The following is a 22,066-nucleotide window of genomic DNA, read 5'->3' on the forward strand; positions in this document are numbered from 1 at the left end:
ATCTGCGTTCTGGATCCAAGCCTTCCAGCCCCAGCAGAGGCAACATGTACTGCAGAATAGAAGGAAGCAACTGTTGCTACTGCCCTCTCTTCCAACTTCTTATACTGCCTCTTGCCTTTCTTCTTGAAGAGACCTAAGAATAATGCAGCTAATGAATCTACATAGAAACAAACCCCAGAAACTGGGTCAAGGCCAAGTAGAAAGGACAAACCAACCCCTATTAGGTCAGGTCAAGGTAGAAGCACATCTGAGAGCTGAAATCTCGCTGCATCCCTAAATTTCCATGTCATTGGACCCAACCAGGGATGGTTATGAGTTTTCTAGCTCGTTAGGAGTCATTTCCTCAGCTGCATCTGACAACTGGGGTGACACCCCTCGCCACTGCTCAGATTGTCTCAAAACACTCTTCTCTCAAGATGCTCTAACAGAAACGAAAGTGTTCCCTGGTCAAAGTTTGGCAGGTCCCAAACTCAGTCTCCCGGGTCTGCTCCTGCATGTTAGCACCTTTCAGGCTTTGAGAAGTCTTTTCACAGAAACACTGTTTAGCCAAGTTTCTCAAATGGAATTGGCCGTTGAATCTGTTATGGACTGAGTGGTGTCCCCTCAAAATTCACGTGTTGAAGCCTCAGACCCCAATGTGATGCTCTTTAGAGATGAAGCCTTTGGGAGGTGATGAGGGTTTGATGAGGTCATAAGGGCAGGCTCTGGTCTGTTAGGATTAGTGCCCTTATAAGAAGAAATAGCGATCTCGCTCGCTGTCTCCCCACCACATAAGGACACAGCAAGAAGGCGGCTGTCTCTAAGCCGGGAAAAGCGCCCTCACCAGCCACCAACCATGCTGGCATCCGAATCTCAGGCTGCCAGCCTCCAGGACTGTGAGAAAACAAACGTCTGTTTAAGCCACGAAGTCCACAGTATTTTGTTATGGCAGCTCAAGCTAAGACAGAATCCTTCATCCCCTTTTCATAAGACCTATTTTTAATATTCCTTGGAGCATACTTGCCCCATAAATATTGCCTAACAAAAGGAGCATTTTATTTGGTTTCAAAATTCTCTTATCACAAGCTTTCAGACTTGCAAAGCTCTGGTGCTGTAAAGGTTAAGTATGAACATGAAATGGTGTTTAATTCCTTGACTTGGGGCTGCTGGGTGCCATCTTTAATGCTTGGGGCTTTCAGAGAAATTCACTGAGGCCGGAGAAATTGGGGAAACTTGAGGTTCTGTCCTCCTTTGACCCCGTGCCTGCTTATCTTCCATCCCTACCTCTCCCCGCCTCCCTAGCTATTTCTAGAGAGATCACCTTTTCTTTTATATCCACTCCCTAGTCCAGTGCTGTTATCCATACCAACAATTCTGTTGAATCCTCTGCCTGCATTCAGGAGTGACCTACTGGTTGCCAGGTTCAGGAAAGAATGCAGTCCCTTGTCTTATTTGATTTCCTCTTTCCTGAAGGGCTCTCCTCCCCTGCTTCCTGTGGCCCTTTTCTGGCTTTCTTTGGTCCCCTCCCACCTCTGTGGCCACTCCTCAGGATCTTCCAGAGACTCGTCGTTATTGGTATTCTCCAGGGCTCTGGCATTCTGCCTGCACAGACCCTTCTAACCAAGTCACACGTGAACCCGTGGCTGGACTTGCCATAATAGGTTGAGTCCCAAATCTTTACCTCTAGCCTAGATCAAGCCTTCACACCCCATAGATCTACCCTCTCACTGGGTGTTGTATGTGTGCCCTAAATCTGGCACCACCTCACTGGAATTGGCATCAGCTGCTCCATTGTTCTTCTAGCACTTCACCAAGTCTACTCCTTGTCTTATGTCCCCCTATTCATGACTGATACAAGTCTCTTTCCATTTGTCTGGGACGTTGCCTCCTCCTTCCTCCTGTCATTGCCTGTGGATCAGCCTGCTAACTTCCCAGTAGGCCCTGGCTGGGGCTGTAGTTTAGACCCCTGTTTGCATGGCAGTGCCCTCCTGACTGGTCTTACTGGTGCTCGAGTGTCAGAAGGTGGTTTCTGAAGTATTCATCTCTGCTTGGAATCCTTCCAGGGCTCCCAGTCCGCCACAGGGTGACACTGTGAAGGCCCATCTCCATGGGCGTCTGCCTGTAAGACCCCCTGGGCTGCAGCCCAACTGGGGGCCTTCACACTCACTTCATCCTCCAGTGTGGTTCTGAAAGCCACCTCCTCTGGCAAGTGGCACTTCCTCCTGCTTCAAGGTGAATATCACTTTGTGTAAAACGATGACACTTTGCTACAATTGGGTGTCCAGCTGTCTGTCCCCTTCCCTGGTCTACAAGTTTCACCAGACCAAGGGCTGAATTTGCTCAGGTCTGTAGCACTATATCCTCCCAGTGCCTGACACCAACTAGGTGCTGAGTAAATGTATGAATGAAAAAGGAGTCACGAGGAGAGCTCTGTGAAAACACTCTTCCCTTTGGGACAGATGTTAAGAATCACTTTTAAACCGATATAAACCCTGAGTGGCACCACTTAGTATACTTCCATTTTCTCCCTTGTAGCCTTGATATTTACTTCCACATGTGCCAGAACAGAGCCCTACCGCTCTCCTTTCCCTGCTAAGCTCTTGAAAACAGAAAAGCGAAAATGCACACATGCACGAAGTTCAGTCGGTAGCACCAGCCCTGCCCGTGATGCTTCTTTCACGACACGTGATCTCATCCCGGTGTTGACTCTCAGTAAGAAGCCCTTGGGTTTCTTGTGTGGATGAAATGATTTTTTTTCACTTTCTTGCTTATACATCTGGCTCCAGTCCAAGTGTGAACATAAAGTGAGGTATATGGAAGTGAGGAATTCAGTGCATTTGGGTTGAGTCTCACAGGGCAGAGAGATGACCAGACATTTCTTTTGGGTGGAAATTGACCCAAAGTGCAGATGTGCTCATACTCTGCTAGAAAAGCAAACACATCTCGGCCCAAGTATGTACTAGTTCTGGTATTTTTCAAATTTTTCCCAGAAGTCCTCAAAGCCAAAGTGTTTTTCGGCTGTTTTCTAGTAGAGTTGTTGTTGTGTTTATTTTATTTTTGTGTGACAGCTTTGTACTTGTATCACTAATAGCTGTCATCTCTGTGTGTTGGTTTTGAATGACACCACATCATTTTGTCTTAGGCTGTTGGCTTTTGAGCAAGTGACATCCAGTGATAGAAACACAGATACTCCATGTCACCTAGGAGCTGACTGTCCACCATCCTATGCTTGGTAGGGGACGCATTGCTGAAAGGCGCCTGAGCCATGCAGCTCTTCATTGGCAGGGATTTCTCTAGAACCTCACGGGAGGACTTTGCTGAGTTTATCAGTGGATTGTGGCTCTGGCTCCCTTTGGACTGTGAAATACAGTTTCTTTAGGATGACCGTCAAGGACTTTGATGATCTGCTCCCAAACTCCCTCTCCCAGTATTATTACTCAGAAGATGGCCTCCTTGGCCTTTCCTTGAAAGTCTCCTTGGCCATTAGCCATGGTTTAATTTCAAAATAATTTATTTAAATCTCTGCTATTAATTTCTCGACTTTCGGCAAGCTGCACAGAGTTGTCTGTGTGAGAAGCAGGTCTCATGCAATTCAGGGCAAGCAGTTTGGATTCTCCAACTTCCCTCGTGACTTTCATTTTGAGGCTAATATTTGAAACTAACATATTTGTTGCCAGTGGCATCTTTTCATGCATGTCAGGCCTCTCTCCATCACACAGGCTCCTCCTGGTATCCCCATGCCAACTTTTGCGGAAGACCATTTGAGGGCTCCCGACAAAGCGATTGTCATATACAGCCATCCCTGGATATCCTTGGGAGATTGGTTCCAAGACCCTCGAGGATACAGAAATCTAAGGATGCTCAAGTCCCTCATGTAAAATGGGATAATATTTGCAGATACCCTATGCAAATCCTCTCGTATACTTAAGTCAACTCTAGATTACTTATACCTAATACAATGTAAATGCAATGGAAATAGTTGTTATACTGTATTGTTTAGGGAACGATAGCAAGAAAAAAGTCTGTACCATCAGAGGCCTGACTACATTTTCCATCCATGATCGGTTGAATCTGTGGATGTAGAACTTGAGGATATGGAGGGCCGTGTATACCATACTACCTGTACTTTAAGTCACAACATTCTACATATTCCAGCCAAATTTGATGATAATCTCCTCTTTCTATCCTTCCTGCACCGTTTCCTCACCATAGATACTTTTTATTTTGGAAAAAGTTCAGACCTACAGAAACGCTGAAGGACTAGCACAGTGAACACTCACATACCCTTCCCTGCATTCATCAGTTGTTAACATTTGCCCATATTTGCTTTATCTTTCTTTCATATGTGTGCAGACAATGATATGATCTCACATCATCTTTTCATATTCAGCAATGCCCTTTATACTGTAAGATTTTTTAAAAAATTCTTTTACATTCTTTCTAATTCTTGATTCAGTAATGAATCACATTACATTTAGTCATTGTATTTTCTAGCAATCTTTAATCTAGGAGTTGTCCCACTTTGCAGGGGGCAGGGTTGGGGACTTTCATGGGAAGGGAAGAGGGGACCCCAGAGACTGCTCTGGAGTGTCAGCTCCTCGGGGCCTCTCTTTGAAACACCCAGGGACCAACAGCAGAGGATCTCCTGTCATTACTGGGAGGGGTGATGTTGTATATGATAAAGGAGGGATTTAGGATATGTGTGGTTCCTCTGTGGTGAGAAGTGTGCATTCAGAAAGAGGGGGACAAGGGAAGCAAGAGAGCTGTTGGAGGAGGCAGAAGATTTGGAATGCAAGATGGCAAGATACATGGAATAAATTAAACACCTCATGCCTGCTCTAAGATAAATCACCTTTTCATAAAATTTGATTCCTACCCCAAAAGGCTCATCTCTGTCTAGCCAACAATTCCAGCAGTTTCACTTTTTTAAAAAAATCCAGTATCTTATTCATGGCACAGGTGGAACATTCCCCTGTCCCTTTTTCTCCTTAAGCCTGCAAATCTGAAACAAGACTGTAATAGATTTCTCTCTTGGGAGATCCTTCAATTTTTTACTTATAAATAATTCATTCAAGGCTCCATTGAAGTCTGTCTCCCTCTCTCTGTCTCTCTTTTTTTTTTTTTTTTGAGATGGAATCTCGCTCTGCCAGCCAGGCTGGAGTGCAGTGGCGCAATCTCGGTGCACTGCAACCTCTGCCTCCTAGGTTCAAGCAGTTCTCCTGCCTCAGCCTCCTAAGTAACTGGAACTACAGGCATGCGCCAGCACGTGAGGCTAATTTTTGTATTTTTAATAGAGACTGGGTTTCACCTTGTTGGCCAGGGTGGTGTCGAACTCCTGACCTCAAGTGATCTGCCCGCCTCGGCCTCCCAAAGTGCTAGGATGACAGGCATGAGCCACTGTGTCCAGCCCAGTGAAGTCTCTTGACTGTGAAAACTGGTAGCATTTAAGTGTGTGTTGGGGCATGTTCTAGTTTTTAGCAGCATATTTGATTTATAATAAAAACTGTTCTTGGGATTTTGACTTGATGTTAATAACTCCTTAATGGAACTGTGATTGGAGGATGTTATGTATGTAGGACCTAAGAAGGTGACCAGGTTGTGACACTCGGAGCCAGTGGTGGTGGTGGATCCCTGGGTGCTGGGAGAGGGCAGAAGGCAGGCTCTGGTGAGAGGCTGCACGTGAACCCACCCATGGGTGCCTTCTGCCTCCTAAAGCCCAGATCCCTGGGGCCACCTCATTTTTTTTTTTTTTTCTCTTTTCAAGGATTGGTTGTTTAGCATTTTTTCATTTCCAAGAAATATCACAGTATCTTTCTAGTAAGTTGCCCTTTTTTCCTTAAACTAGATTTGTTTTATGTTGCTTGTAACCAAAAGAACTTTTTAACAAATACAGATATTTGGGTTGTTTACATTGTTCTACTGTCATTTGCAGAACTTCGAATATCTCCATCCTTCCTCCCATCTCATATATTCCCACTTTTATAGAAGTGGAATTTCTGGGTCAGAGGTCTTCCATGTCTGTTTTCGCTGGTGTGTTCTGCCAGCTTTGCTCTATATGGTTTACTGATCTGTTCCCACCAGCAACTGTATGCATTTGTCTCTCTCTCGGCATCGTCCCACAGGTGACTGCTACCATTTATTCATTTATATAATATTTGCAAGTTTCTTGGGGAGAAACATTGTTATTGTGTGTTTTTTTGTTTGTTTGTTTTTTCTGCTACTGGAGAACTTGAATGATCTTTTCATATCCTTATTGGCCATTTGCATTTCTTCTTCTGTGACTGTGATGTTGTTTATACCTTGTCTTTTTTGTAAATTAGAGTATTCGTCTTCTTTCTCTTGATATGTTACGACTCTTCATATTAAGGATGCTCTGTGAAATGTGTTGGGAAAATAAGTAATGTTATTTGCTTTTCAGCATTATTTACTGTGTTTTTGAAACATAGATTTTTAAAATTTGGATGTGGCCAAATCATTAAATCTTTTATTTAATGGAAAAGCCTTGTAAAATGTTCTGGAAGGGACTGAAATGTATTGCGTAACACCTGGCCAGGGTGTGTCTTGATGGTAGAATGATCGTATGTGTTTAATACAGACGTCTGCCGTGGAATGGAGGGAAGCTTATTGTTTGTGTGTCATCACTTCATCAGTCCATCCCCCCAAACCTCTCCTGAGGGCCTCCTGGGTTGGGTGCATTGGGGAGACATGAGTGTGCTTGGGGGAGTCAGCCCTGGGTAGAGAGGAACTTAACTAGGCCGGAGAAGGTTTCTGCCATGGTGATGGGCAGGAATGTGCCCATCCTTGGCGGAGCTGAGGGGGCTATGGCCACTGTCTCCCAGAGGCACGCCTGGAATGGGAGCATCGTCATCGTGACGAGAGTGGGATTGCAGCCCACTCCTTCCCGGGTTGTCTTCTTTTTTTGTCCTCTTTTTCTCACCTGGGCCCCTCCAGGATATTTTTCACTGTCACACTGAGCTTTTAGAGTATTTGATAGTCTCTTGTTGAGTACCATTAGTAAGCTCTGAAACCAGAAAAGTTTAAATTCTGGTTTTATTTAACCATTTTACCAGATGTTTCCTGTGGCTTGACAGATGTACCATTTACTAGAAAGTTACACTCCTGAGATTTGAAATGTTATGGACACTGTTGCTATAGACAGTGATTCTGTCAGGGCAGGATTTGGAAGACAATTTTCACATCATTTTGGGGTTGAAGATGTGTTTTTCACCAGAACAGAAATGCTATTTTCATAATCTGCTTTTATCTTGTCTTTTATAATTCGAACCTCTGGTTTATAAAATACTATATCTGGTTGATCAGAGTTTACGCTGATAAATACCATGGTGCTTCAATTGGTGTTACTTTCTGAAAGCAGCTGGGCTTGGGTATATCAGGGTCTTGTTTGCAAAACTGACCTGGGTGTAAAAGAACTCAGGTAGTGGGCAGGTGGAAATTTAAATTGGGCTGAAAATCTTATGCTTCACTTCTCTGGGCTACTTGATGCTGGCATATGGCTAAGACATCTGCAGACTTGGCAACTTCTTGCACCCACCTATAAGTTCACCAAGACAAACCTAGGATGGCTGCGGCACCTTTGCTTCTCCAGTGCCTGGAGTCACCATCTGTGGCAGCCTGAGTCCTAAGAGAAAAGCCTCTCACCTAGGATTCTGCTGGTGGAAGGGAGGCAGAAGGAAATTGCTTCCTACAGTGCACAAGTGAGACTGTAGTTGCGGCTGCAGCAGAGAATAGGGGATTTCTGGCATTCCTTCTCTGAGGGGCCGGCTGCAGCCCTGCTGTGGAGTTGCATGCATCTTGCCTTTGGAGCGCCTCCACTTCTGCAGCAACCTTCCTCTCCTGTGTTTTCTTCAGCCTTATTTTGAAGTTTTATAAAAGCCTTATGTTATGGAAGATAGAGAAACAAAGAAAGAGGAAATCGCATGCTGTAATTCTGACAGCAAATCTATTTTCTCACCAAACGGAACTGTAATGATGCGTGTAGCGTTTTGGCAAGGCACCCTCTGTAAATAAACCCTCCCAGGAGTTTCTGACCTACCCCAGGACCCATAGGAAACTTTTCTTGCAGTGCAGGGGGCAAGCAGGCCCCTTACCTCGCAACCCTCCTTTCAGGGAGGACTTTTATTCTGACAGGCGTCCGCCCATCCAGTTTTGTGCCTGAGACTGCTTGCCAAGTTTGTGAGGCCCAAGGCTTTCTTGTGGGAGGACGCTGGGCTGTCTTCATGCTCTTTGGCAATGATTAAAGTGAGGTTAGTACCAAGAACCCTTTCATTTTATTCCCTTATCCTTGCTTTTTCAAACCAGATGGCAACCCTGTATTTTCAGCTGTAATTAATTTAAACTGCGAGACAGCAAGTGCTGGGAAGAGGTAGAGTAGTCTTTGCTTAGAAGGGACAGCAGTGATTCTCCTTCTCGTCCCTCCCTTCTCCCCAAACGCCACCTCGTCCCAATCAGATTTGTGCCATGCACAGTTTCTCCTAAGCGGGGACTGGAAGGGGAGAGAGGGCTGCTGAGAGCAGCTGCAGCATGGCTGCCCGCAGGAGCTGGAAGGGTTAAGGCACACTAGTGATTGTTTCCTTCATGGATTGGAAGTAACCAAGTTTCAGGTGATGGCTGTCATGTGACCACCTCTAGACAATGGTGCATAGTTTGGCTGCTGATTCGGGGAGTACAAGGTGCTTTTTCTTCCCACTCAGTCCAGCTGCCAAGATCGCCTCCAAAACGGGGTATGTTTTAGGTTTAACATTTATTCTTAAAGAAAATTACAAGGGAAATAAAAGCACTTGGCCGCAGTTGGAGTCTGCAGGGTTTTACCTCAGCTATTTGACCACTTCCCTCCATGGAAATTGTACTTGAGTCCCTCCTAAGTTGCCTTAGAGTGCAGGACCAATTAGAGATTGAGAGATCTTTCACATTTAATACAAAATGAATGCTTTTGTTTTATCTCTCAGTAACTTGTACAGTCATTCCACAGAGCAGCCTCTCCTCCCACCCTTTTGTCCCCTCCTTGTTCCGAATGAAGCTGGGTTGAAAATGGAGAGTGGAGTAAGTGACTGCTTGAGGGCCGGGTGTCTAGGTGTGCTCACCTGCCTGCACAGTTGAGGACCCTCCAGGTTTTAGTTTCATCATTCGAGAAGTGCACTTTCTGGCCATTAAAGAGAAGTTGCATGGCTGGGCACGGTGGCTCACGTCTGTAATCTCAGAACTTCAGGAGGCCGAGGCAGGCAGATCACCTGAGGTCAGGAGTTTGAGGCCAGCCTGATCAACATGGTGAAACCCCATCTCTACTAAAAATATAAACATTAGATAGGCATGGTGGCGCATGCCTGTAATCCCAACTACTTGGGAGGCTGAGGCAGGAGAATCACTTGAACCCAGGAGGCAGAGGTTGCAGTGAGCTGAGATCGTGCCACTGCATGCCAGCCAGGGCGACAGAGCAAGAGTTTTGTTTTGTTTTTTTTAAAAAGGAGTTGGAGATTGAAGAGGATCTATTAACATAATGTATATGCAAAGCACTTTGTAACACTGTACACCAATGTTATACAAATGGTCAATATGTATTGCTGTTGTTAACATTAGCCATCCTCCGATGACTTGAAACAATTTTTAAAGATTCACAGTGAGAAATGAGAACCACAAATATGTAGCTTATAGGTCTCTGAAATGCTCACTGTTGATTACAACATCTTTGACTGCAGTGGGCTCCTTGTGTGCCCAAGTTTGCTGGATTTAGTGAGCTGGGTGGTGGATATGCTTTGTTGATTTAACTTTTATGTCCAGTGTTTACATTATTCATGAACATTCATTTCTCTCATGAACCACTTGGGCTGTTTTCACAAAGACTTACAGTTTCAGTTATTGTTGTGGACAAGATCCATCCTTTTGGAAACCTTTAATTTTTCTCTAGTAGAGAGGGCCAAACGTTAAATGGAAAATGCATCCTATATTTCCCACCTCCTTTACTACCAATGATGTTTTGAAAATTAAACAGAATTATCATATGATGCAGCAATTCCGCTTATAGGTATACACATGAAATAACTGAAAGCAGAGACTTGAACGAATACTTGCACACCCATGTTCATAGCAGCATTATTCACAATAGCCAAAAGTTGGAAAAAACCCAAGTGCTCATCACCAGACGAATGGAGAAACCAAATGTGGTCTGTACACACAATGGAATATTACTCAGCCTTAAAAAGGAAGGAGATTCGGACCCATGCTACCACACAGATGCACCTTGTGTAAGCCAGTCATGGAAAGACAAATGTTGTATGATTCCACTGACATGAGGTTTCTAAAGTAGTGAAAGTCCTAGAAGGTAGAATGGTGGTTCCAGGGGCTGCAAGAAGGAGGAAATGGGAGGTTGGTGTTTAATGAGCGCAGAGTTTGGGAAGAGGAAAAAGTTCTGGAGACGGATGGTGCGGTTAGCAGCACAACATACTAGTGTACTTATTGTCACTGAAAAGTGGTGAATTTTATGTATGTAGTACTTTACCATAGTAAAAACAATATGAAAAACTGTGAAGATCAACTTCAGGTCAACGGAATAAACATTAATGAGTCAATTGTGTGTGAATCCTTTATATTCCATACTCATCTGGGGTGACTGAGGCTGTGAAGGAGAGTCAGGCAGCTTGGAGGGCAGACCGAGCTCCAGGAATACAGTATTTGGTGCCTGATAATCGACAGATGTGATGCGTGATGACCACTGGGGGTGGTAATTTTAATTTAATTTAAAGAGTAGTTAAGAGTCACAATTACCATCTGGTTTGGAAGCCCTCGTACAAACGAAAGGTGCATGAAACTTGGGGTGCATGAAACTTGGGGGGAGGGTGCTTCTGAATTCTCTGGAGGCATTATTTGAATCATCAACTCAGGAGTTTGGGGGAAGAGATGCTACTTCACTGTTGAATGGAATGATTGAACTCCCCCCACGTTCTTTTCAGGCTTCCACATTGCACACTCCACAGATGAACACTTCTGGGCAAAATATGATTTTATAGCTAGGGGGTTACATCTAGATGTGAGTGATGTTACAGTGAAGCTCCGTAGACAGCTTAGTTCTGAAGTTTTTGCAGAATTTGAAAATGAGACTATTTTAAAAGAAATGCAGTTATATAACTCAGATCGATGAAATAGGCTCTCAGTACTGTTTTTTCCCTTGGGAACTCTGCTTTATTTGTCATTAGAGTATCCATTGTCAGTAAAGCAGTAGCCTTGCTAAGCACCTGGAGGTCCTCAAAATAAGTTTTTATTTAAGTAATTTAAATCTTATTTCTGTAATGCAGTCTTTTTTTTTTTTTAAGAAAATTAGCTTGGCCAACCCTTTCCCCCTAGTTTTAGAAAGACGGAGCGTAGCCCTGACTACCTGGATGCTCAGAGGCAGTTCATGTTGAGAATGAACACACTATATGACTGGCTCTCGGGAGGAAGGTCCTTACGGGTCTATTAGTACTTTAAAGAATATACAGTAGATGCCTCAAAATCTTTTACTAGATGAGCATTTAATCACTTCATGTGCTCAATACTCAAATTTTCAATGGGTGTATAATAATTTAACTCAATAGTTTTGGGGTTTATTTATTTTATTGTTATTATTATTATTCTTTGCAGAGTTTCTGAGTTCAGTCAGGGTAGATTGGTAACTCTAAGAGGAAAATCAGGTTTGATATTTTTATTTAGTGCTGAATAAATTTATTGAACCAGAGGTCTTCCTGTAGTACAGAAAAGCCCACAAAATAATTTCGAACTGGTTCCTACCAACCTTAGGGCTGGACCGTGGAAGGCGGCTGGCATACAGGCAGTTGTGACCATGCCCCGGTGTGTGGGGAGGAGGAGACTGCCACACACCACGTGACGCAGAAAGGAAGTCTGATTATTTGTCTCTGATATGCCTGCACGCACTCATTCATGTCTGGTCTTTAGCCAGTATGGGGTCACAAAGCTGAAATAATGGGAAGAAAAGGATTGGAGACTTTCATGCGACCACACTGTGCAACATGGGTGTGGAAGTGCCTACTGGCATCTTGGGTTGTTTTGATGAAAGGATAGTACTGGTGACTGCAGATCTTGGAATAATCCTAATGCTGAAGGTTAGTTTTTGTTAGACTGTCTACGCTGGTGTTTGGTTCAGAAACGTGCTACGATAAATGGAAGGGAGTGAGTCCTTGCCTGTGTGCCCTGTTTCCTTAGGCTGCTTCTGGAGTGTGACCCTCTTAAATATAAATGTTCACTTGTGGAGTGTGCCCCGTGGGTGACAGGTTGGATAAAGGGTCTTGTGTCAGAGTAATTTGAAGGAGAATTCTGGGCATGGCAAGGTTGACATAGAAGTCCTTTTCAGTAGTTGGAAGAGGAAATAAGATTCATTGAATTTTTCCAAAGGGCAGACCTGGGACCAAAGAATTGTATTTGAAGGCAGAGTTCATTCATTAGGAGGGAGAACCTTTAGGAAGGAGGTAGGCAGCTGTCTGGATAGTGTTTAAGAAGCAGCTGTGTGGCGTTCCTTGAGGGAGGCTGGGATTCCACATCTCTCTCCTGTTAAAACCATTTTAGTGTGAAGTGTTCTCCTGAGTTGGACAAAGCATCCATCTTTTCACTGTACGGTTTTTTTTGGGGGGTGGGGTCTTGCTCTGTTGTCCAGACTAGAGTGCAGTGGCATGATCTTGGCTCACTGCAGCCTCTGCCTCCCAGGTTCCAGCGATTCTCTTGCCTCAGCCTCCCGAGTAGCTGGGATTACAGGCGTGCGCCACCACACTTGGCTAATTTTTGTATTTTTTGTAGAGACGGGGTTTCACCATGCCAGGCTGGTCTTGAACTCCTGGCCCCAAGTGATCCACCTGTCTCAGCCTCCCAAAGTGTTGGGATTACAGGCGTGAGCCACCACACCTGACCACTAAACAGTTTTATAATAATATTTTCCAGCAATTTGCTGCATAATATGGAGTAAAAACTAAGAGTGAGCCTTCAAAAGAATTTGAAGTTATGAAAGATGACAGTGCCAGCCAGAAGAACGAGAGAGGGAACAGCGGAAGGTCTCCTCAGACCACTCGTTTCTAGGGGGTTGGCGCTGGCCGGGGCTGTCCTCCTTGGGTTTCCCCCGGAGCCCCCAGGGCCATGGATGGCCCAGCCCTGGGTCACCCAGCTTCATGAGCTCCTCTGTCTGACTCTAACCTGTTGCTGCTGGTTTCTCCTGAGAATTTGTTTAGTTTTTGGTTGGCTCATTCATAAAATAGTTGTGTGCCAGGCACTGTTCTAGACACTGACGTGCAGACACTGTTCCCATTTCCCTCCAGGCGTGTCTAGAGGGAATGTGTCTTCTCTCCTAGCCTTGAGTTGGCCGATGGGCTCTCTCTCCACCCTCCGCCTTCCTGAGGTGGGCATCGGAGGCAGTGGGTCCTGCCCTCCACTTTTCCAGCACAGGGAAGGTCTTTCCAGTGGAGCTCAGAGTCAGATTGAGGGTGTGGGGCAGAGTGAAGCAGCAGGGAGAACGGGATGTCTGGGTTGACTAGCACCAGGTGGTCTTAGTGGTCAAATGCCTTTTCTTCACCCCTCCCTCTAGTCCTCGCCCCAGCTGTCTCAGGTAGTCCCTGGAGGATGGCAAGGCAGGATGCCGACATGCTGATGCCTCTGCTGCTGTGCAGAGATCACCGTCTCTCCCAGGGTTTTGTCCACCTCAGACACTGCAGCTCAGTGAGGGAGGAAAGAGAGTGTTTTTCATCCCTTCTATGATACAAGGACTCTATTTAATGTCAAAAATATGATAGTGGATTTTTAACATATTCCTTGAGAGATTACATAATGACAAAACAACTACAAATTAGCAGCAGTAGGAATTTTAAATTATTTTCAATTTTATTAATCTCAGCAACCTCTCCATTCATTTGAAAACTCTAATGTGGGACACATCTGTTTTGCCTATAAACAGTGCTTAGCGTGCACATGGATTCCTGCCCCATCTGAATTAAGTTCTGGGGGTCCCGGCCGCAGGTGGGCATCTACTACTGGCTGTGCTCTCACAACTACTTCCCTGGCAACAGTTGCTAACGTGGGGCAGGTGAGATGCTTTACTGGTCACATTCTCAGCCATGACCTGTTTCTCAAACATGAGTTTTTCTTTAAAAACTAAAGCTAATAATGGAAAACACATGTAGACAGTTCTGGTTAAAGAAAACTGGTACCTTATTTACATACAGTTGAGCTATTCAGAAACGTGACCTGAGGATCTGGGCAACCTGGACGGGCTCCGTGCCGCTGGCCAGCATTTCTGTGAGTCCCACCTCTCTAGAGGCAACAGGTCTGGAAAGCTTGCACACATTCCCAAGCGAAGAGGGTCTCTGAATGCTGGAACTGGATATGCGAAAGTTGCAGGGGTTGGCCCCGGACTCACTCAGAACCTGTTTGCTCTGACTTTACGCCTCATTCTAGCCAAACCAGCCGCCTGGCTTTTTGGGCCACCATAGGGAGAATGGAAAGATGGAGACTACCAGCAGCAGCGTTTCCGACAGGTCTCTAACTAAAATCACTTAGAGTTTCTCTCCTAAGGCTGACATTTCGGGTGTCTGAGATCTTTCTTTAAGCGGCTGCTGCTGGGTAAGTGTACACTGTGGTTCCGGATCCGCCAGGTTTCCCAAGTGTCATCTGTCCCTCGCACAGATCTGAGGACCGATTGTGCCCAAGGAAAGGAGGGACCCACTTTGCTCTCAGAGCTCCTTCCAGTCTCAAGGAGAGAGACGGGCAGCCTCACACATGATGCAAATTCCAGCTGAGCTGCTGGAGGGAGTCAGAAGAATCTTGAAGGCTGGAGCATGTGGAGATGCTGCCTATGCTGATTTAATGACTGTCACTCTTGAGAGCACAGTGACTGGAAACCCTTGGCGCAGTTAGAGAGACAGAGTCCACACTAACAGGAGAGCAGCAGAAGTGGACGCCCGTTTGCTCTCACAACACTCAGTGCGGCTGCTTCCCCTCTAGCACCACAGATCTGAGCTGCTTTTGAAACCCTCCGGGCGGCCGGGCGCGGTGGCTCACGCTTGTAATCCCAGCACTTTGGGAGGCCGAGGCGGGCGGATCACGAGGTCAGGAGATCGAGACCACGGTGAAACCCCGTCTCTACTAAAAATACAAAAAAAATTAGCCGGGCGTGGTGGCGGGCGCCTGTAGTCCCAGCTACTCGGAGAGGCTGAGGCAGGAGAATGGCGTGAACCCAGGAGGTGGAGCTTGCAGTGAGCCGAGATTGTGCCACTGCACTCCAGCCTGGGCGACAGAGCGAGATTCTGTCTCAAAAAAAAAAAAAAAAAAAGAAACCCTCCGGGCATTGGCAGCAGGGGAGCAAGGACCTGAGTCCTGCTCCGCCACCTGCCAGCCACATGGCCCCAGGCAGATCCCTCCACCTCTCAATCCACTTTCCCTTGGTGTAAAGTGGGAATGGGGGGTTGGCACGAGCGTTGAAGAAGAGAGAGGAGGAGGTGCAGGAGTAATGAAAAGATCTGCGGCTTTATTCTTTCATCCTCCCCAAACCTTTGGTCGAGCCAAAAGGTTTTGGATGGTAACTCGGCCGACAAGCTTATTCCCTCTTGTATGTAGGCGCATAAGATGGGGCTCTTTTTCCTGGCTTCCCGAACCGTATTTGGGGGCAGCTAGCCCTCCAGCTTTTAAAATACACACACACACACACACACACACACGCACACGCACATATATATATATACACACATATATATGGTTGAATTGACAGTAATTGTACATATTCATGGGGTACATAGTGAAGTTTTGACATGTGTCATGTAGAGTGACGATCTCAGGGTGGTTAGCCTCCGTCATCAAACATTTATCGTTTTTTTTGTGCTGGGAACATCCAATATATAGATGTTGTTTGAAACTATGTAGTGTATTATTGTTAACTGCAGTAACCCTACAGTGAAACTATATAGTGTATTATTGTTAACTGCAGTCACCCTACAGTGGTCTAGGTGACCATAGTGCTGGAACTTACTCTTCCTACCTGGCTGTAATTTTGTATCCTTTAGCAAATCTCTCCAGCCCCTACCTTCTCCCTACCCTTCCCAGCCTCTGGAACCCTCAGCTTCTTACTGGCAGGTCTGGGCTGACCTGGCCTCCCCAGCTCTGGTCTCTGTTTGGACTGTCATTGTGTGGTGCTTTTGCAGTGCCTCAGGATGACAGGCATACAGGACAGGTGACCGAGGCCCAGTGGATCTCAGGACCTCTCTTTCAATGTCCAGAGGAAGCTTTAAAAACGTTTAGGTTGATCATAGATAAAGCAGAAGAAACAGGTGTGGCAAATATCTAAAGCCATGTAAAGCAAGGCAGCGGGTGGGTATGGCCTAGGGAATTGTATTAGTTTGCTAGGGCTGCCATAACACAGGGCCACAAACTGGGTGGCTTAGGGTAACAAAAACGTATTGTCTCACCATTCCTGGTGCCTGAGATCAAGGTGTCAGCAGGGCTGGCTCCTTCTGAGGGAGCGTCTGTGCAGGCCTTCCTCTCAGTTGCTGGTGGCCTCTGGCACTCCATGGCTTGTCGATGATGGTCTTCTCTCTGTCTTCACATCTTCTTCCCTCCGTATGTGTCTGTCACTGTATCCAGATTTCCAATATTTTCTAATAGGACACCAGTCATATTGGATTAGAGCACACCCTCGTAACCACAGCTTACTTGGTCTTCGGTAAAGACCCTATTTCAATAAGCTCACATTCAGAGAACCTAGGGGGTTAGGACTTCAACGTTTTTTCAGGGGGACACAGTTAAACCCATTACAGAAATTAAAGGCAATTCACAGAATAAAGTAGAATGGTCAGTAAGTGTATGAAAAGATGCTCAACTGCGCTGGTAACTGAAGAAATGCAAATTAAAACAACAAGAAGGAGTGATTTCATGCCAGGAGAATGGCAGAAATCCACAGGCTGCCAAGGCCAGATGTCACCGAGGATACACAGCAGCAGCAGCGGTCAGCACAGCCATCAGAGGGACAGCAAAGTGGATGGCCGCCTTGGGAAGGTTTCTGGCCACATGTGTTGAAGTCAAAGGTGGATGACCTGCAAATACTGACCTGAGAGAATGTCAGAAGCCCTGGTCCCCAGCACCAGGAGACATGTCTGAGGACTTCAGCACTGTGGAGCCATTTTCCTTCCTTCCTTCCTTCCTTCCTTCCTTCCTTCCTTCCTTCCTTCCTTCCTTCCTTCCTCCCTCCCTCCCTCCCTCCCTCCCTCCCTCCCTTCTTGATGGAGTCTTGCCCTGTCGCCCAGGTTGGAGTGCTATGGCTCAATCTTCGCTCACTGCAACCTCCGCCTCCCAGGTTCAGGCGATTCTCCTCCCTCAGCCTCTGGAGTAGCTGGGATTATAGGCGCCCACCACCAAGCCCAGCTAATTTTTGTATTTTTAGTAGAGAGGGATTCGCCATATTGGTCAGGCCAGTCTCAAACTCCTGACCTCAGGTGATCCACCTGTCTCTGCCTCCCAAAGTGCTGGGATTACAGGTGTTACTGCACCAGGCCTGCGGGGGCCATTTTCATAAGGAAAAACCAAAGAGTGCCCAGGCGCCGGTCCATAAAGGGATGGGTACATATGCAATGGTGTATTCGTATGGTGGAATACCACAGAGCAGGCAAGTAACATGGATAAGCCAGGTCTCTGTGCTGGAACATGCGTAAAGCTCCAAGACCACATGAGGGAAAGACACGGTTGTACAACAAGACAGACAGTGTGCTGGCATGCTGGAGTGTGAAGCATGCTGCGGATGTGTGCTTCCAGACATCCATGTGTGGCAAGATGACGACAGTCAGGTAGCAGGAGGCACCAAATACAAAGCAGAGGATGCCCCTGGGGATGAAGAGAGGGGAATGGGACTGAGGAGGGCCTGGAGCAGGGACCTCATGCGTCTGCATGTTCTGCTGCTTTCATCATGGCCAGAAAAAAGAAAAGGCCCGAAGCAAATATGAGAGCGCATTTTCATTTGCTAGTTCTGAGTGGTAGGTACGTGGGTCTTTGTATTTTCCTCCCTCCCAGAAAATGGAAAGGCTTTGGAGCCAGTCCAATATACATTGGAATCATTGTACTAGTTTTGTAAACTTAGAAAAGTTACTTAGCCTCTCTGAAGCTCAGTTTACTTATTTGTAAAATGGAGATGATGCTTATTTTGCAGTGGGGCAGTGAATTTACTAACATAAGATCTAGCATATGATTGGGCATGTCCTTCAATAAATGAGAGCTGATGATAATAAAGATAATCAACGTCAATCACTTACTCAGAGATTCCCCAACTTTTTTTTTTGAGACAGGGTCTCACTCTCACTCAGGCTGGAATATAGTGGTGCAGATCTCGGCTCACTGCAACCTCCACCTCCTGGGCTCAGGTGATCCTCCCACCTCAGTCTCCAGAGTAGCTGGGGGTGCAGGTACGTGACACCATGCCCAGATAATTTTTGTATTTTTAGTAGAGACAGGGTTTTGCCATGTTTCCCAGGCTGGTCTTGAATTCCTAGGCTAAAGCCATCTGCCAGCCTCGGCCTCCCAAAGTGGTGGGATTACAGGTGTGAGCCACTGTGCCCGGCCAATACACTTCTCACGCTGGGACCGCAAGCCACAGCTGTCTCGCGATAGATGGAGCAAATGAGTCCTGTGTTGCCTGGTCCATGGAGTTGACTTCTGAAATCTGAACCAGCAAAAAGAGGGACACTACTTTTGTGGAGAGTATTTTATTTTTATTTTCTGAGACAGAAAATAAAACTCACCCTGTTGCCCAGGCTGGAGTGCAGTGGCTCTGTCATGGCTCACTGTAGCCTTAACTTCCCGGGCTCCAGCCATCCTCCTGAGTAGCTAGGATTACAGGCGCTACCACCATGCCCAGCTAATTTTTATATTTTTTGTAGAGACGGGGTTTTGCCATGTTGCCCAGGCTGGTCTCGAGCTTCTGGGCCTAAGCAGTCCACCTACCTTGGCCTCCCAAAGTGCTGGGATTACAGGCGTGAGTCACTGTGCCTGGCACCTTTGTGGAGAGTTAATGGGGGAAACGTTACGTGGGTGGATGGTTGTGGCAGCGATGCTGGCTGTGGCGGCATTCACACTCGGATTTGATTCCCTTGACTTTTGGTGGCTTTTTCTCAATTATTAAGCAATGTTAAGCTATGGCAATAGTTGCTGACGCATAGAAGGCAGAGACAGTCTCTGCCCTGTGTCCCTGCCAGCGAGGATGGGCTCCGCTGTTGAAGTCAGGAGCCTCAGGGTCATCTCTGTCTTTGGGACAGTCCGAATGCTGGTAGTTTCCCAGCTTTTTCCTGCCTACGACACACTTCTTGCCATTTGTACCTAGGAGGGTGTCTCTGCTTCAGCCTCCACCACCTCTGCAAACATCGTCTTCACCCAGGCCTTCCTTTGCAACCACTTCCCTCACTTCCCATCTAAAATTGGCACAGAGGAGTGACGCAACTTGACCAGGATGTCTTGGGGACACACCCAGGCACCTTGTTGCTCACTGGGAAGCAGTGAATTCTCCCACTCACAAGGGGAAGAGAAGCCATGGTGATGAGTTCATTCCTGTGTGTGTGTTGTGGGGTGCTTTGGATGAGCTTGGGGACATTTAGAAGCAGGGAGGAGGTGAGAAGGACAACAAAAGTTGGAGGAAGGAACTAAAGGGAGAAGACATCTCACCACTGTTTACGCCCAACATTTAAATGTTCCTTAAATTCTGCTTTTTCAGAGAAAAGTCTTTTCCACCAGTCATTTTCTCCAAAATCTCCTTAACTCCCTTGTCATTTGCCACAAACACTGTTAACTGGACTCACACATAGTATGTGTACCTTAATGATTCATTTACTCTATGGACAGTTATTAGAACATCTGGTATGTGGTCACCCGTGCGGAGCCAAGGAGATTAGGGCGTGGGGGCTGCAGTGTCAGCCTTCCCAGGAGTGCACGGTCTAGCCAGGGACCGGGGTCCCCTGGGAGCTGTGCCTCAGGAGCTTACTGACTGAGAAAGCCAGCACGGCAGGACTGTCTGGGGACAGGCCTTGGTGGCCGGCATCTCCGCACTGCTCCTTTCCTGTGTCTCTGCAGTTGGGGTGGGAAGGTGGGTGGAAATGGTGGTGGTGGGTCGGAAAGGCCTCCTGGAAGCTTGGGATGGAGCTGGGAGGTGATGGAGAGTCTCTTGTGACAACCCTGAGCGGCTGATGCCACAGGGCCAGTGTCTGTGGTGGGCGGCATGTCCAGGCAAAGCCTTCGTCTTCTCCACCTTGGCCATCTCTTCTGTAAAACTGGGATGGTGCTGACCTGCCCTGTGCACATCAGAAACCCCAGGGGGCAGCAGGTAAAGGTTGGGAGGAAGTTCTTTCTATATTATTCGTGTAAAATTTTATTATTTAAAAAGTTGTAGTAAATTAGCAGAGCATACAGCTGACCACTTTAACCAGGTTTAAGGGCACCATTCAGTGGCATTAAGTCTGTTTTCTGAGGAAGCTTTTTAAGATTAAAGATGTGCTAGCAACCTTATTTATTTAAAGACAGGGTCTTGCTCTGTCGCCCAGGCTAAAGTGCAATGGCGTGACCATGGCTCACTGTAGCCTCCACCTCCTGGGCCCAAGTGATCCTCCCACCTCAGCCTCCATGTAGCTGGGACCACAGGTGCACGCCACCATGCCCAGCCAGCAACCTCATTATGATGTGTTAAGACTGTGTGAACGACTGGCTGTCCTGCCAGTTCTCAGAGGTCGGATTCTCCTGTAACTGCTGTGGTGGGAGAGAGAGGACGAAAAGAGCTGGAGATGGGGCTGTATCCCGGCCCACTCACTGGCCCTGTGCTGGCCCCTCCTCCTTTGAATCTCTGTCTCCACCTGGACTCTGGTGCTTGGGGGATGTCTCTGCACAGCCTTCAGTCTACTCCTGCCAGGCAACGCCTGGCATGGGGACGGGCTGCTTTGCCGCCTCAGGATGTTGTTTTGTGGGAGGCCAGGAACCAAGGCTGCCCTGGGCCTCATCTCTTTCACCGGGTGGGAGCACCTGCCGTGCCATGGTGCTCAGAGGCCTTTGGGGACCCCGGAATATATCCTCAAAATGTCTTGTACCCATACCCCCTCCTCAGGCAGAAGAACTCAGACTCAGATCAGTGTAGCTTGTGGCAGTCCGTGGTGAATGAAGCCCAGCGCAGGCTCAGAACATCAGGTGATGGGGCTGAGGGCTGAGCATCCCAGAGAGTGTTTGTTGGAGGGTGGGAAACTCATTTTAATGAGTATCAAACAGACGCAGTGCACTTCTTTCACGTGATGGATTCTTTCAGTGTCTCTGCTTGGAATCTGGTTTACTTTTCCCCAGACATTATAGACATTCTTGGTTTCTCAGCTTAGAGAGCGTGTAGCCTTCAGTCCTCAGAAAACTCTGTCCTGGATGATAGTGTCGTAGGCCTCTCTTTCCCTCCCTCCTCTTTCCATCTTTCTCTCCGCGGGCAGCTGGCAGTGGAAGTGCCCGCCTAGGATGGGGATGAGGGCCGGGGCAGGGCTGGGTGCCGTGCAGCCTCAGCGGCTCCGATGGGCCTGGCACGGAGCCACTCAGAGTCCTTTAGATGTTCGCGGGGATGCCGTGGGCTCTCTCGGGCCCAGTCCTGACCAGGAGCGGAGGCGACCTCCATCTCCCGGGCAGGATGCGTGCGGTTTTCTGCCGTCCCCAGGAGCACATGACGCCTGGGAAGCAGTGGCCGGGAGGTGATTCACCCGGGCGAGCCGGGCCTGGAAAACAATGTCTGTCTTGAAGCTCCGGGAACCAGGAAAATGAGCTGGAAATGTGAGTAATGTATAATTTTACTAAAATTAACCAGCCAGTTCTCCAGGCCTTTTCTCCAGACTGTATTTTCAGAGTCTTTGTCTGACCCGTAGTGCCCACTGCGCTGTGTTCCACGGACTGTCTTCCCAGTTAGTGCGCCTGGAAGTCCCTACTCCCCGCTGCCTTGCATAGGGTAGGCGCACAGTGGGGCTGTGGGAGCACAGATGGCAGATTTTGGTGCAGGGCTGCCCCGTCCTTACCTCTGCCCTGGCAACTGGCGGCCCTGGCACACCCTCCTCTGTGATGT

The 22,066-nt window shown here is 47.1% G+C and overlaps 1 protein-coding gene across 4 annotated transcripts in view; it reads left to right on the forward strand.

Moving 5' to 3' along the window:
* Positions 1-22,066, forward strand: part of VGLL4 (vestigial like family member 4) — a 171,052-nt gene that overhangs the window by 136,815 nt on the left and 12,171 nt on the right. The gene's annotated exons all lie outside the window — the stretch shown is intronic.

Source organism: Symphalangus syndactylus, chromosome 21 (genome assembly GCF_028878055.3).
Source record: "Symphalangus syndactylus isolate Jambi chromosome 21, NHGRI_mSymSyn1-v2.1_pri, whole genome shotgun sequence".
NCBI lineage: Eukaryota > Metazoa > Chordata > Mammalia > Primates > Hylobatidae > Symphalangus > Symphalangus syndactylus.